Source organism: Bactrocera oleae, chromosome X (assembly GCF_042242935.1).
Source record: "Bactrocera oleae isolate idBacOlea1 chromosome X, idBacOlea1, whole genome shotgun sequence".
Taxonomy (NCBI): Eukaryota; Metazoa; Arthropoda; class Insecta; order Diptera; family Tephritidae; genus Bactrocera; species Bactrocera oleae.
This window is the reverse complement of record NC_091541.1, coordinates 758,874-773,071: the sequence shown is the minus strand read 5'-3', so window position 1 is coordinate 773,071 and position 14,198 is coordinate 758,874.

Genomic DNA, 14,198 nt, shown 5'->3' with positions numbered 1-14,198 from the left:
CAAATCAGTAAAATTCATGTTATTCGGTTTAAGCGGTACAGTGCTCACGCAATTGACATACAGTTTAGAAGCAAATCGAGTTTAAGTCTAAAACTAAGAAAGTACAATTTTTTCGGTTATATGAATATGTAAATTCTGCAATAACATTATAATTTTACTTCCGCGGAAATCAGTAATATTGATGTTTTTCGGCTTAAGCAGTACAGTGCTGCCGCAATATACATACTATTTGCAAAAAAATCGACTTTTAGTCTAAACCTAAGAAAGTGCAACTTTTTCGGTAATATTAATTTGTTAATCCTGCAATAACAATATAATTTGACTTTCGCTCAAATCAGTAAAATTCATGTTTTTCGGCTTAAGCGGTACAGTGCTCACGCAACTGAAATACAATTTACAAGAAAACAGACTTTAAGTCTAAAACTAAGAAAGTGCAATTTTTTCGGTTATATGAATATGTCAATTCTGCAATAACAATATAATTTGACTTTCGCGCAAATCAGTAAAATTCATGTTTATCGGTTTAAGCAGTACAGTGCTCACGCAATTGACATACAATTTACAAGAAAATCGACTTTAAGTCTAAAACTAAGAAAGTACAATTTTCTCGGTTATATGAATATGTAAATTCTGCAATAACATTATAATTTTACTTTCGCGCAAATCAGTAATATTGATGTTTTTCGGCTTAAGCAGTACAGTGCTGCCGCAATTGACATACAATTTACAAAAAAATCGACTTTGAGTCTAAACCTAAGAAAGTGCAACTTTTTCGATAATATTAATTTTTTAATCCTGCAATAACAATATAATTTGACTTTCGCTCAAATTAATAAAATTCATGTTTTTCGGCTTAAGCGGTACAGTGCTCATGCAACTGAAATACAATTTACAAGAAAATCGACTTTAAGTCTAAAACTATGAAAGTGCAATTTTTACGGTTATATGAATATATTAATTCTGCAATAACAATATAATTTGACTTTCGCTAAAATCAGTAAAATTCATGTTTTTCGGTTTAAGCGGTACAGTGCTCACGCAATTGACATACAATTTAGAAGAAAATCGACTCTAAGTCTAAAACTAAGAAAGTACAATTTTTTGGGTTATATGAATATGTAAATTCTGCAGTAACATTATAATTTTACTTTCGCTCAAATCAGTAAAATTGATGTTTTTCGGCTTAAGGGGTACAGCGCTCAAGTAATTAACATACAATTTACAAGAAAATCGGCTTTAAGTAAAAACCTAAGAAAGTGCAACTTTTTCGGTTATATGAATATGTTAATTCTGCAATAACAATATAATTTGACTTTCACTCAAATCAGTAAAATTCATGTTTTTCGGCTTAAGCGGTACAGTGCTCACGCAACTGAAATACAATTTACAAGAAAATCGACTTTAGGTCTAAAGCTATTGTAAGAGAGTGCAATTTTTTCGGTTATATGAATATGTCAATTCTGCAATAGCTATATAATTTTACTTTCGCGCAAATCAGTAAAATTGTTGTTTTTCGGCTTATGCGGTACAGTGCTCAGGTGATTAACATACCATTTACAAGAAAATCGACTTTGAGTCTAAACCAAAGAAAGTGCAACTTTTTCGGTAATATTAAGTTGGTAAACCTGCAATACCATTATAGTTTTACTTTCGCGCAAATCAGTAAAATTAATGTTTTTCGGCTTATGCGGTACAGTGCTCAAGTGATTAACATACAATTTACAAGAAAATCGACTTTGAGTCTAAACCTAAGAAAGTGCAACTTTTTCGGTAATATTAAGTTGTTAATCCTGCAATAACATTATAGTTTTACTTTCGCGCAAATCAGTATAATTGATGTTTTTCGGCTTATGCGGTACAGTGCTCAAGTGATTAACATACAATTTACAAGAAAATCGACTTTAAGTCTAAAATTAAGAAAGTGCAATTTTTTCGGTTATATAATTTTGTTAATCCTGCATTAACATTATAATTTTACTTTCGCGCAAATCAGTAAAATTGATGTTTTTCGGCTTATGCGGTACAGTGCTCACGCAATTAACATACAATTTAGAAGAAAATCGACTTTAAGTCTAAAACTAAGAAAGTACAATTTTTTCGGTTATATGAATATGTAAATTCTGCAATAACATTATAATTTTACTTTCGCGCAAATCAGTAATATTGATGTTTTTCGGCTTAAGCAGTACAGTGCTGCCGCAATTGACATACAATTTACAAGATAATTTGAGTCTTAACCTAAGAAAGTGCAACTTTTTCGGTAATATTAATTTGTTAATCCTGCAATAACAATATAATTTTACTTTCGCTCAAATCAGTAAAATTCATGTTTTTCGGCTTAAGCGGTACAGTGCTCACGCAACTAAATACAATTTACAAGAAAATCGACTTTAAGTCTAAAATTAAGCAAGTGCAATTTTTTCGGTTATATGAATATGTAAATTCCGCAATAACATTATAATTTTACTTTCGCGCAAATCAATAATATTGATGTTTTTCGGCTTAAGCAGCACAGTGCTGCCGCAATTGACATACAATTTACAAGAAAATCGACTTCGAGTCTAAGCCTAAGAAAGTGCAACTTTTGCGGTAATATTAATTTGTTAATCCTGCAATAACAATATAATTTGACTTTCACTCAAATCAGTAAAATTCATGTTTTTCGGCTTAAGCGGTACAGTGCTCACGCAACTGAAATACAATTTATAAGAAAATCGACTTTAGGTCTAAAGCTATTGTAAGAAAGTGCAATTTTTTCGGTTATATGAATATGTCAATTCTGCAATAGCTATTTAATCTTACTTTCGCGCAAATCAGTAAAATTGTTGTTTTTCGGCTTATGCGGTACAGTGCTCAGGTGATTAACATACAATTTACAAGAAAATCGACTTTGAGTCTAAACCTAAGAAAGTGCAACTTTTTCGGTAATATTAAGTTGTTAATCCTGCAATAACATTATAGTTTTACTTTCGCGCAAATCAGTAAAATTGATGTTTTTCGGCTTATGCGGTACAGTGCTCAAGTGATTAACATACAATTTACAAGAAAATCGACTTTGAGTCTAAACCTAAGAAAGTGCAACTTTTTCGGTAATATTAAGTTGTTAATCCTGCAAAATCAATATAATTTGACTTTCGCTCAAATCAGTAAAATTCATGTTTTTCGGCTTAAGCGGTACAGTGCTCATGCAACTGAAATACAATTTACAAGAAAAGCGACTTTAGGTCTAAAACTATGAAAGTGCAATTTTTTCGGTTATATGAATATGTTAATTCTGCAATAACAATATAATTTGACTTTCGCTCAAATCAGTAAAATTCATGTTTTTCGGTTTAAGCGGTACAGTGCTCACGCAATTGACATACAATTTAGAAGAAAATCGACTCTAAGTCTAAAACTAAGAAAGTAAAATTTTTTGGGTTATATGAATATGTAAATTCTGCAGTAACATTATAATTTTACTTTCGCTCAAATCAGTAAAATTGATGTTTTTCGGCTTACAGGGTACAGCGCTCAAGTAATTAACATACAATTTACAAGAAAATCGGCTTTAAGTAAAAACCTAAGAAAGTGCAACTTTTTCGGTTATATGAATATGTTAATCCTGCAATAACAATATAATTTGACTTTCGCTCAAATCAGTAAAATTCATGTTTTTCGGCTTAAGCGGTACAGTGCTCACGCAACTGAAATACAATTTACAAGAAAATCGACTTTAGGTCTAAAGCTATTGTAAGAAAGTGCAATTTTTTCGGTTATATGAATATGTCAATTCTGCAATAGCTATATAATTTTACTTTCGCGCAAATCAGTAAAATTGTTGTTTTTCGGCTTATGGGGTACAGTGCTCAAGTGGTTAACATACAATTTACAAAAAAATCGACTTTGAGTCTAAACCTAAGATAGTGCAACTTTTTCGGTAATATTAATTTGTTAATCCTGCAATAACAATATAATTTGACTTTCGCTCAAATCAGTAAAATTTATGTTTTTCGGCTTAAGCAGTACAGTGCTCACGCAACTGACATACAATTTACAAGAAAATCGACTTTGAGTGTAAACCTAAGAAAGTGCAACTTTTTCGGTAATATTAATTTGTTAATCCTGCAAAATCAATATAATTTGACTTTCGCTCAAATCAGTAAAATTCATGTTTTTCGGCTTAAGCGGTACAGTGCTCACGCAACTGAAATACAATTTACAAGAAAACAGACTTTAAGTCTAAATCTAAGAAAGTGCAATTTTTTCGGTTATATGAATATGTCAATTCTGCAATAACAATATAATTTGACTTTCGCTCAAACCAGTAAAATTGATGTTTTTCGGCTTAAGCAGTACAGACCTCAAGCAACTGATATACATTTTACAAGAAAATCGGCTTTAAGTCTACATCTAAGAAAGTGCAATTTTTTCGGTAATATTAATTTGTCAACTCTGCAATAGCAATATAATTGGACTTTCGCTCAAATCAATAAAATTCATGTTTTTCGGCTTAAGCGGTACAGTCCTACCGCAATTGACATACAAATTACAAGAAAATCGAATTTAGGTCTAAAGCTATTGTAAGAAAGTGCAATTTTTTCGGTTTTATGAATATGTCAATTCTGCAATAGCTATATAATTTTACTTTCGCGCAAATCAGTAAAATTGTTGTTTTCCGGCTTATGCGGTACAGTGCTCAAGTGATTAACATACAATTTACAAGAAAATCGACTTTGCGTCTAAACCTAAGAAAGTGCAACTTTTTCGGTAATATTAAGTTATTATTCCTGCAATAACATTATAGTTTTACTTTCGCGCAAATCAGTAAAATTGATGTTTTTCGGCTTATGCGGTACAGTGCTCACGCAACTGACATACATTTTACAAGAAAATCGACTTTGAGTCTAAACCTAAGAAAGTGCAACTTTTTCGGTAATATTAATTTGTTAATCCTGCAATAACAATATAATTTTACTTTCGCGCAAATCAGTAATATTGATGTTTTTCGGCTTAAGCAGTACAGTGCTGCCGCAATTGACATACAATTTACAAAAAAATCGACTTTGAGTCTAAACCTAAGAAAGTGCAACTTTTTCGATAATATTAATTTTTTAATCCTGCAATAACAATATAATTTGACTTTCGCTCAAATCAATAAAATTCATGTTTTTCGGCTTAAGCGGTACAGTGCTCATGCAACTGAAATACAATTTACAAGAAAAGCGACTTTAGGTCTAAAACTATGAAAGTGCAATTTTTTCGGTTATATGAATATGTTAATTCTGCAATAACAATATAATTTGACTTTCGCTCAAATCAGTAAAATTCATGTTTTTCGGTTTAAGCGGTACAGTGCTCACGCAATTGACATACAATTTAGAAGAAAATCGACTCTAAGTCTAAAACTAAGAAAGTAAAATTTTTTGGGTTATATGAATATGTAAATTCTGCAGTAACATTATAATTTTACTTTCGCTCAAATCAGTAAAATTGATGTTTTTCGGCTTACAGGGTACAGCGCTCAAGTAATTAACATACAATTTACAAGAAAATCGGCTTTAAGTAAAAACCTAAGAAAGTGCAACTTTTTCGGTTATATGAATATGTTAATCCTGCAATAACAATATAATTTGACTTTCGCTCAAATCAGTAAAATTCATGTTTTTCGGCTTAAGCGGTACAGTGCTCACGCAACTGAAATACAATTTACAAGAAAATCGACTTTAGGTCTAAAGCTATTGTAAGAAAGTGCAATTTTTTCGGTTATATGAATATGTCAATTCTGCAATAGCTATATAATTTTACTTTCGCGCAAATCAGTAAAATTGTTGTTTTTCGGCTTATGGGGTACAGTGCTCAAGTGGTTAACATACAATTTACAAAAAAATCGACTTTGAGTCTAAACCTAAGATAGTGCAACTTTTTCGGTAATATTAATTTGTTAATCCTGCAATAACAATATAATTTGACTTTCGCTCAAATCAGTAAAATTTATGTTTTTCGGCTTAAGCAGTACAGTGCTCACGCAACTGACATACAATTTACAAGAAAATCGACTTTGAATGTAAACCTAAGAAAGTGCAACTTTTTCGGTAATATTAATTTGTTAATCCTGCAAAATCAATATAATTTGACTTTCGCTCAAATCAGTAAAATTCATGTTTTTCGGCATAAGCAGTACAGTGCTCACGCAACTGACATACAATTTACAAGAAAATCGACTTCGAGTGTAAACCTAAGAAAGTGCAACTTTTTCGGTAATATTAATTTGTTAATCCTGCAAAATCAATATAATTTGACTTTCGCTCAAATCAGTAAAATTCATGTTTTTCGGCATAAGCAGTACAGTGCTCACGCAACTGACATACATTTTACAAGAAAATCGACTTTGAGTCTAAACCTAAGAAAGTGCAACTTTTTCGGTAATATTAATTTGTTAATCCTGCAATAACTATATAATTTGACTTTCGCTCAAATCAGTAAAATTCATGTTTTTCGGCTTAAGCGGTACAGTGCTCACGCAACTGAAATACAATTTACAAGAAAATCTACTTTAATTCTAAAACTAAGAAAGTGCAATGTTTTCGGTTATATGAATATGTCAATTCTGCAATAACAATATAATTTGACTTTCGCTCAAATCAGTAAAATTCATGTTATTCGGTTTAAGCGGTACAGTGCTCACGCAATTGACATACAGTTTAGAAGCAAATCGAGTTTAAGTCTAAAACTAAGAAAGTACAATTTTTTCGGTTATATGAATATGTAAATTCTGCAATAACATTATAATTTTACTTCCGCGGAAATCAGTAATATTGATGTTTTTCGGCTTAAGCAGTACAGTGCTGCCGCAATATACATACTATTTGCAAAAAAATCGACTTTTAGTCTAAACCTAAGAAAGTGCAACTTTTTCGGTAATATTAATTTGTTAATCCTGCAATAACAATATAATTTGACTTTCGCTCAAATCAGTAAAATTCATGTTTTTCGGCTTAAGCGGTACAGTGCTCACGCAACTGAAATACAATTTACAAGAAAACAGACTTTAAGTCTAAAACTAAGAAAGTGCAATTTTTTCGGTTATATGAATATGTCAATTCTGCAATAACAATATAATTTGACTTTCGCGCAAATCAGTAAAATTCATGTTTATCGGTTTAAGCAGTACAGTGCTCACGCAATTGACATACAATTTACAAGAAAATCGACTTTAAGTCTAAAACTAAGAAAGTACAATTTTCTCGGTTATATGAATATGTAAATTCTGCAATAACATTATAATTTTACTTTCGCGCAAATCAGTAATATTGATGTTTTTCGGCTTAAGCAGTACAGTGCTGCCGCAATTGACATACTATTTGCAAAAAAATCGACTTTGAGTCTAAACCTAAGAAAGTGCAACTTTTTCGATAATATTAATTTTTTAATCCTGCAATAACAATATAATTTGACTTTCGCTCAAATTACTAAAATTAATGTTTTTCGGCTTATGCGGTACAGTGCTCAAGTGATTAACATACAATTTACAAGAAAATCGACTTTGAGTCTAAACCTAAGAAAGTGCAACTTTTTCGGTAATATTAAGTTGTTAATCCTGCAATAACATTATAGTTTTACTTTCGCGCAAATCAGTAATATTGATGTTTTTCGGCTTAAGCAGTACAGTGCTGCCGCAATTGACATACAATTTACAAAAAAATCGACTTTGAGTCTAAACCTAAGAAAGTGCAACTTTTTCGATAATATTAATTTTTTAATCCTGCAATAACAATATAATTTGACTTTCGCTCAAATCAATAAAATTCATGTTTTTCGGCTTAAGCGGTACAGTGCTCATGCAACTGAAATACAATTTACAAGAAAAGCGACTTTGAGTCTAAACCTAAGAAAGTGCAACTTTTTCGGTAATATTAATTTGTTAATCCTGCAATAACAATATAATTTTACTTTCGCGCAAATCAGTAATATTGATGTTTTTCGGCTTAAGCAGTACAGTGCTGCCGCAATTGACATACAATTTACAAAAAAATCGACTTTGAGTCTAAACCTAAGAAAGTGCAACTTTTTCGATAATATTAATTTTTTAATCCTGCAATAACAATATAATTTGACTTTCGCTCAAATCAATAAAATTCATGTTTTTCGGCTTAAGCGGTACAGTGCTGCCGCAATTGACATACAATTTACAAGAAAATCGACTTTGAGTGTAAACCTAAGAAAGTGCAACTTTTTCGGTAATATTAATTTGTTAATCCTGCAAAATCAATATAATTTGACTTTCGCTCAAATCAGTAAAATTCATGTTTTTCGGCATAAGCAGTACAGTGCTCACGCAACTGACATACATTTTACAAGAAAATCGACTTTGAGTCTAAACCTAAGAAAGTGCAACTTTTTCGGTAATATTAATTTGTTAATCCTGCAATAACAATATAATTTTACTTTCGCGCAAATCAGTAATATTGATGTTTTTCGGCTTAAGCAGTACAGTGCTGCCGCAATTGACATACAATTTACAAAAAAATCGACTTTGAGTCTAAACCTAAGAAAGTGCAACTTTTTCGATAATATTAATTTTTTAATCCTGCAATAACAATATAATTTGACTTTCGCTCAAATCAATAAAATTCATGTTTTTCGGCTTAAGCGGTACAGTGCTCATGCAACTGAAATACAATTTACAAGAAAAGCGACTTTAGGTCTAAAACTATGAAAGTGCAATTTTTTCGGTTATATGAATATGTTAATCCTGCAATAACAATATAATTTGACTTTCGCTCAAATCAGTAAAATTCATGTTTTTCGGCTTAAGCGGTACAGTGCTCACGCAACTGAAATACAATTTACAAGAAAATCGACTTTAGGTCTAAAGCTATTGTAAGAAAGTGCAATTTTTTCGGTTATATGAATATGTCAATTCTGCAATAGCTATATAATTTTACTTTCGCGCAAATCAGTAAAATTGTTGTTTTTCGGCTTATGGGGTACAGTGCTCAAGTGGTTAACATACAATTTACAAAAAAATCGACTTTGAGTCTAAACCTAAGATAGTGCAACTTTTTCGGTAATATTAATTTGTTAATCCTGCAATAACAATATAATTTGACTTTCGCTCAAACCAGTAAAATTGATGTTTTTCGGCTTAAGCAGTACAGACCTCAAGCAACTGATATACATTTTACAAGAAAATCGGCTTTAAGTCTACATCTAAGAAAGTGCAATTTTTTCGGTAATATTAATTTGTCAACTCTGCAATAGCAATATAATTGGACTTTCGCTCAAATCAATAAAATTCATGTTTTTCGGCTTAAGCGGTACAGTCCTACCGCAATTGACATACAAATTACAAGAAAATCGAATTTAGGTCTAAAGCTATTGTAAGAAAGTGCAATTTTTTCGGTTTTATGAATATGTCAATTCTGCAATAGCTATATAATTTTACTTTCGCGCAAATCAGTAAAATTGTTGTTTTCCGGCTTATGCGGTACAGTGCTCAAGTGATTAACATACAATTTACAAGAAAATCGACTTTGCGTCTAAACCTAAGAAAGTGCAACTTTTTCGGTAATATTAAGTTATTATTCCTGCAATAACATTATAGTTTTACTTTCGCGCAAATCAGTAAAATTGATGTTTTTCGGCTTATGCGGTACAGTGCTCACGCAACTGACATACATTTTACAAGAAAATCGACTTTGAGTCTAAACCTAAGAAAGTGCAACTTTTTCGGTAATATTAATTTGTTAATCCTGCAATAACAATATAATTTTACTTTCGCGCAAATCAGTAATATTGATGTTTTTCGGCTTAAGCAGTACAGTGCTGCCGCAATATACATACTATTTGCAAAAAAATCGACTTTGAGTCTAAACCTAAGAAAGTGCAACTTTTTCGATAATATTAATTTTTTAATCCTGCAATAACAATATAATTTGACTTTCGCTCAAATTACTAAAATTAATGTTTTTCGGCTTATGCGGTACAGTGCTCAAGTGATTAACATACAATTTACAAGAAAATCGACTTTGAGTCTAAACCTAAGAAAGTGCAACTTTTTCGGTAATATTAAGTTGTTAATCCTGCAATAACATTATAGTTTTACTTTCGCGCAAATCAGTATAATTGATGTTTTTCGGCTTATGCGGTACAGTGCTCAAGTGATTAACATACAATTTACAAGAAAATCGACTTTAAGTCTAAACCAAAGAAAGTGCAACTTTTTCGGTAATATTAAGTTGGTAATCCTGCAATAACATTATAGTTTTACTTTCGCGCAAATCAGTAAAATTAATGTTTTTCGGCTTATGCGGTACAGTGCTCAGGTGATTAACATACCATTTACAAGAAAATCGACTTTGAGTCTAAACCAAAGAAAGTGCAACTTTTTCGGTAATATTAAGTTGGTAATCCTTCAATAACATTATAGTTTTACTTTCGCGCAAATCAGTAAAATTAATGTTTTTCGGCTTATGCGGTACAGTGCTCAGGTGATAACATACCATTTACAAGAAAATCGACTTTGAGTCTAAACCAAAGAAAGTGCAACTTTTTCGGTAATATTAAGTTGGTAATCCTGCAATAACATTATAGTTTTACTTTCGCGCAAATCAGTAAAATTGTTGTTTTTCGGCTTATGCGGTACAGTGCTCAGGTGATTAACATACTATTTACAAGAAAATCGACTTTAAGTCTAAACCAAAGAAAGTGCAACTTTTTCGGTAATATTAAGTTGGTAATCCTGCAATAACATTATAGTTTTACTTTCGCGCAAATCAGTAAAATTAATGTTTTTCGGCTTATGCGGTACAGTGCTCAGGTGATTAACATACCATTTACAAGAAAATCGACTTTGAGTCTAAACCAAAGAAAGTGCAACTTTTTCGGTAATATTAAGTTGGTAATCCTGCAATAACATTATAGTTTTACTTTCGCGCAAATCAGTAAAATTAATGTTTTTCGGCTTATGCGGTACAGTGCTCAAGTGATTAACATACAATTTACAAGAAAATCGACTTTGAGTCTAAACCTAAGAAAGTGCAACTTTTTCGGTAATATTAAGTTGTTAATCCTGCAATAACATTATAGTTTTACTTTCGCGCAAATCAGTATAATTGATGTTTTTCGGCTTATGCGGTACAGTGCTCAAGTGATTAACATACAATTTACAAGAAAATCGACTTTAAGTCTAAAATTAAGAAAGTGCAATTTTTTCGGTTATATAATTTTGTTAATCCTGCATTAACATTATAATTTTACTTTCGCGCAAATCAGTAAAATTGATGTTTTTCGGCTTATGCGGTACAGTGCTCACGCAATTAACATACAATTTAGAAGAAAATCGACTTTAAGTCTAAAATTAAGAAAGTGCAATTTTTTCGGTTATATAATTTTGTTAATCCTGCATTAACATTATAATTTTACTTTCGCGCAAATCAGTAAAATTGATGTTTTTCGGCTTATGCGGTACAGTGCTCACGCAATTAACATACAATTTAGAAGAAAATCGACTTTAAGTCTAAAACTAAGAAAGTACAATTTTTTCGGTAATATTAATTTGTTAATCCTGCAAAATCAATATAATTTGACTTTCGCTCAAATCAGTAAAATTCATGTTTTTCGGCATAAGCAGTACAGTGCTCACGCAACTGACATACATTTTACAAGAAAATCGACTTTGAGTCTAAACCTAAGAAAGTGCAACTTTTTCGGTAATATTAATTTGTTAATCCTGCAATAACTATATAATTTGACTTTCGCTCAAATCAGTAAAATTGATGTTTTTCGGCTTATGCGGTACAGTGCTCACGCAATTAACATACAATTTAGAAGAAAATCGACTTTAAGTCTAAAATTAAGAAAGTGCAATTTTTTCGGTTATATAATTTTGTTAATCCTGCATTAACATTATAATTTTACTTTCGCGCAAATCAGTAAAATTGATGTTTTTCGGCTTATGCGGTACAGTGCTCACGCAACTGACATACAATTTACAAGAAAATCGACTTTGAGTGTAAACCTAAGAAAGTGCAACTTTTTCGGTAATATTAATTTGTTAATCCTGCAAAATCAATATAATTTGTCTTTCGCTCAAATCAGTAAAATTCATGTTTTTCGGCATAAGCAGTACAGTGCTCACGCAACTGACATACATTTTACAAGAAAATCGACTTTGAGTCTAAACCTAAGAAAGTGCAACTTTTTCGGTAATATTAATTTGTTAATCCTGCAATAACTATATAATTTGACTTTCGCTCAAATCAGTAAAATTCATGTTTTTCGGCTTAAGCGGTACAGTGCTCACGCAACTGAAATACAATTTACAAGAAAATCTACTTTAAGTCTAAAACTAAGAAAGTGCAATGTTTTCGGTTATATGAATATGTCAATTCTGCAATAACAATATAATTTGACTTTCGCTCAAATCAGTAAAATTCATGTTATTCGGTTTAAGCGGTACAGTGCTCACGCAATTGACATACAGTTTAGAAGCAAATCGAGTTTAAGTCTAAAACTAAGAAAGTACAATTTTTTCGGTTATATGAATATGTAAATTCTGCAATAACATTATAATTTTACTTCCGCGGAAATCAGTAATATTGATGTTTTTCGGCTTAAGCAGTACAGTGCTGCCGCAATATACATACTATTTGCAAAAAAATCGACTTTTAGTCTAAACCTAAGAAAGTGCAACTTTTTCGGTAATATTAATTTGTTAATCCTGCAATAACAATATAATTTGACTTTCGCTCAAATTAATAAAATTAATGTTTTTCGGCTTATGCGGTACAGTGCTCAAGTGATTAACATACAATTTACAAGAAAATCGACTTTGAGTCTAAACCTAAGAAAGTGCAACTTTTTCGGTAATATTAAGTTGTTAATCCTGCAATAACATTATAGTTTTACTTTCGCGCAAATCAGTATAATTGATGTTTTTCGGCTTATGCGGTACAGTGCTCAAGTGATTAACATACAATTTACAAGAAAATCGACTTTAAGTCTAAACCAAAGAAAGTGCAACTTTTTCGGTAATATTAAGTTGGTAATCCTGCAATAACATTATAGTTTTACTTTCGCGCAAATCAGTAAAATTAATGTTTTTCGGCTTATGCGGTACAGTGCTCAAGTGATTAACATACAATTTACAAGAAAATCGACTTTGAGTCTAAACCTAAGAAAGTGCAACTTTTTCGGTAATATTAAGTTGGTAATCCTGCAATAACATTATAGTTTTACTTTCGCGCAAATCAGTAAAATTGATGTTTTTCGGCTTATGCGGTACAGTGCTCAAGTGATTAACATACAATTTACAAGAAAATCGACTTTGAGTCTAAACCTAAGAAAGTGCAATTTTTTCGGTTATATTAATTTGGTAATCCTGCATTAACATTATAATTTTACTTTCGCGCAAATCAGTAAAATTGATGTTTTTCGGCTTATGCGGTACAGTGCTCACGCAATTAACATACAATTTAGAAGAAAATCGACTTTAAGTCTAAAACTAAGAAAGTACAATTTTTTCGGTAATATTAATTTGTTAATCCTGCAAAATCAATATAATTTGACTTTCGCTCAAATCAGTAAAATTCATGTTTTTCGGCATAAGCAGTACAGTGCTCACGCAACTGACATACATTTTACAAGAAAATCGACTTTGAGTCTAAACCTAAGAAAGTGCAACTTTTTCGGTAATATTAATTTGTTAATCCTGCAATAACTATATAATTTGACTTTCGCTCAAATCAGTAAAATTGATGTTTTTCGGCTTATGCGGTACAGTGCTCACGCAATTAACATACAATTTAGAAGAAAATCGACTTTAAGTCTAAAATTAAGAAAGTGCAATTTTTTCGGTTATATAATTTTGTTAATCCTGCATTAACATTATAATTTTACTTTCGCGCAAATCAGTAAAATTGATGTTTTTCGGCTTATGCGGTACAGTGCTCACGCAACTGACATACAATTTACAAGAAAATCGACTTTGAGTGTAAACCTAAGAAAGTGCAACTTTTTCGGTAATATTAATTTGTTAATCCTGCAAAATCAATATAATTTGTCTTTCGCTCAAATCAGTAAAATTCATGTTTTTCGGCATAAGCAGTACAGTGCTCACGCAACTGACATACATTTTACAAGAAAATCGACTTTGAGTCTAAACCTAAGAAAGTGCAACTTTTTCGGTAATATTAATTTGTTAATCCTGCAATAAC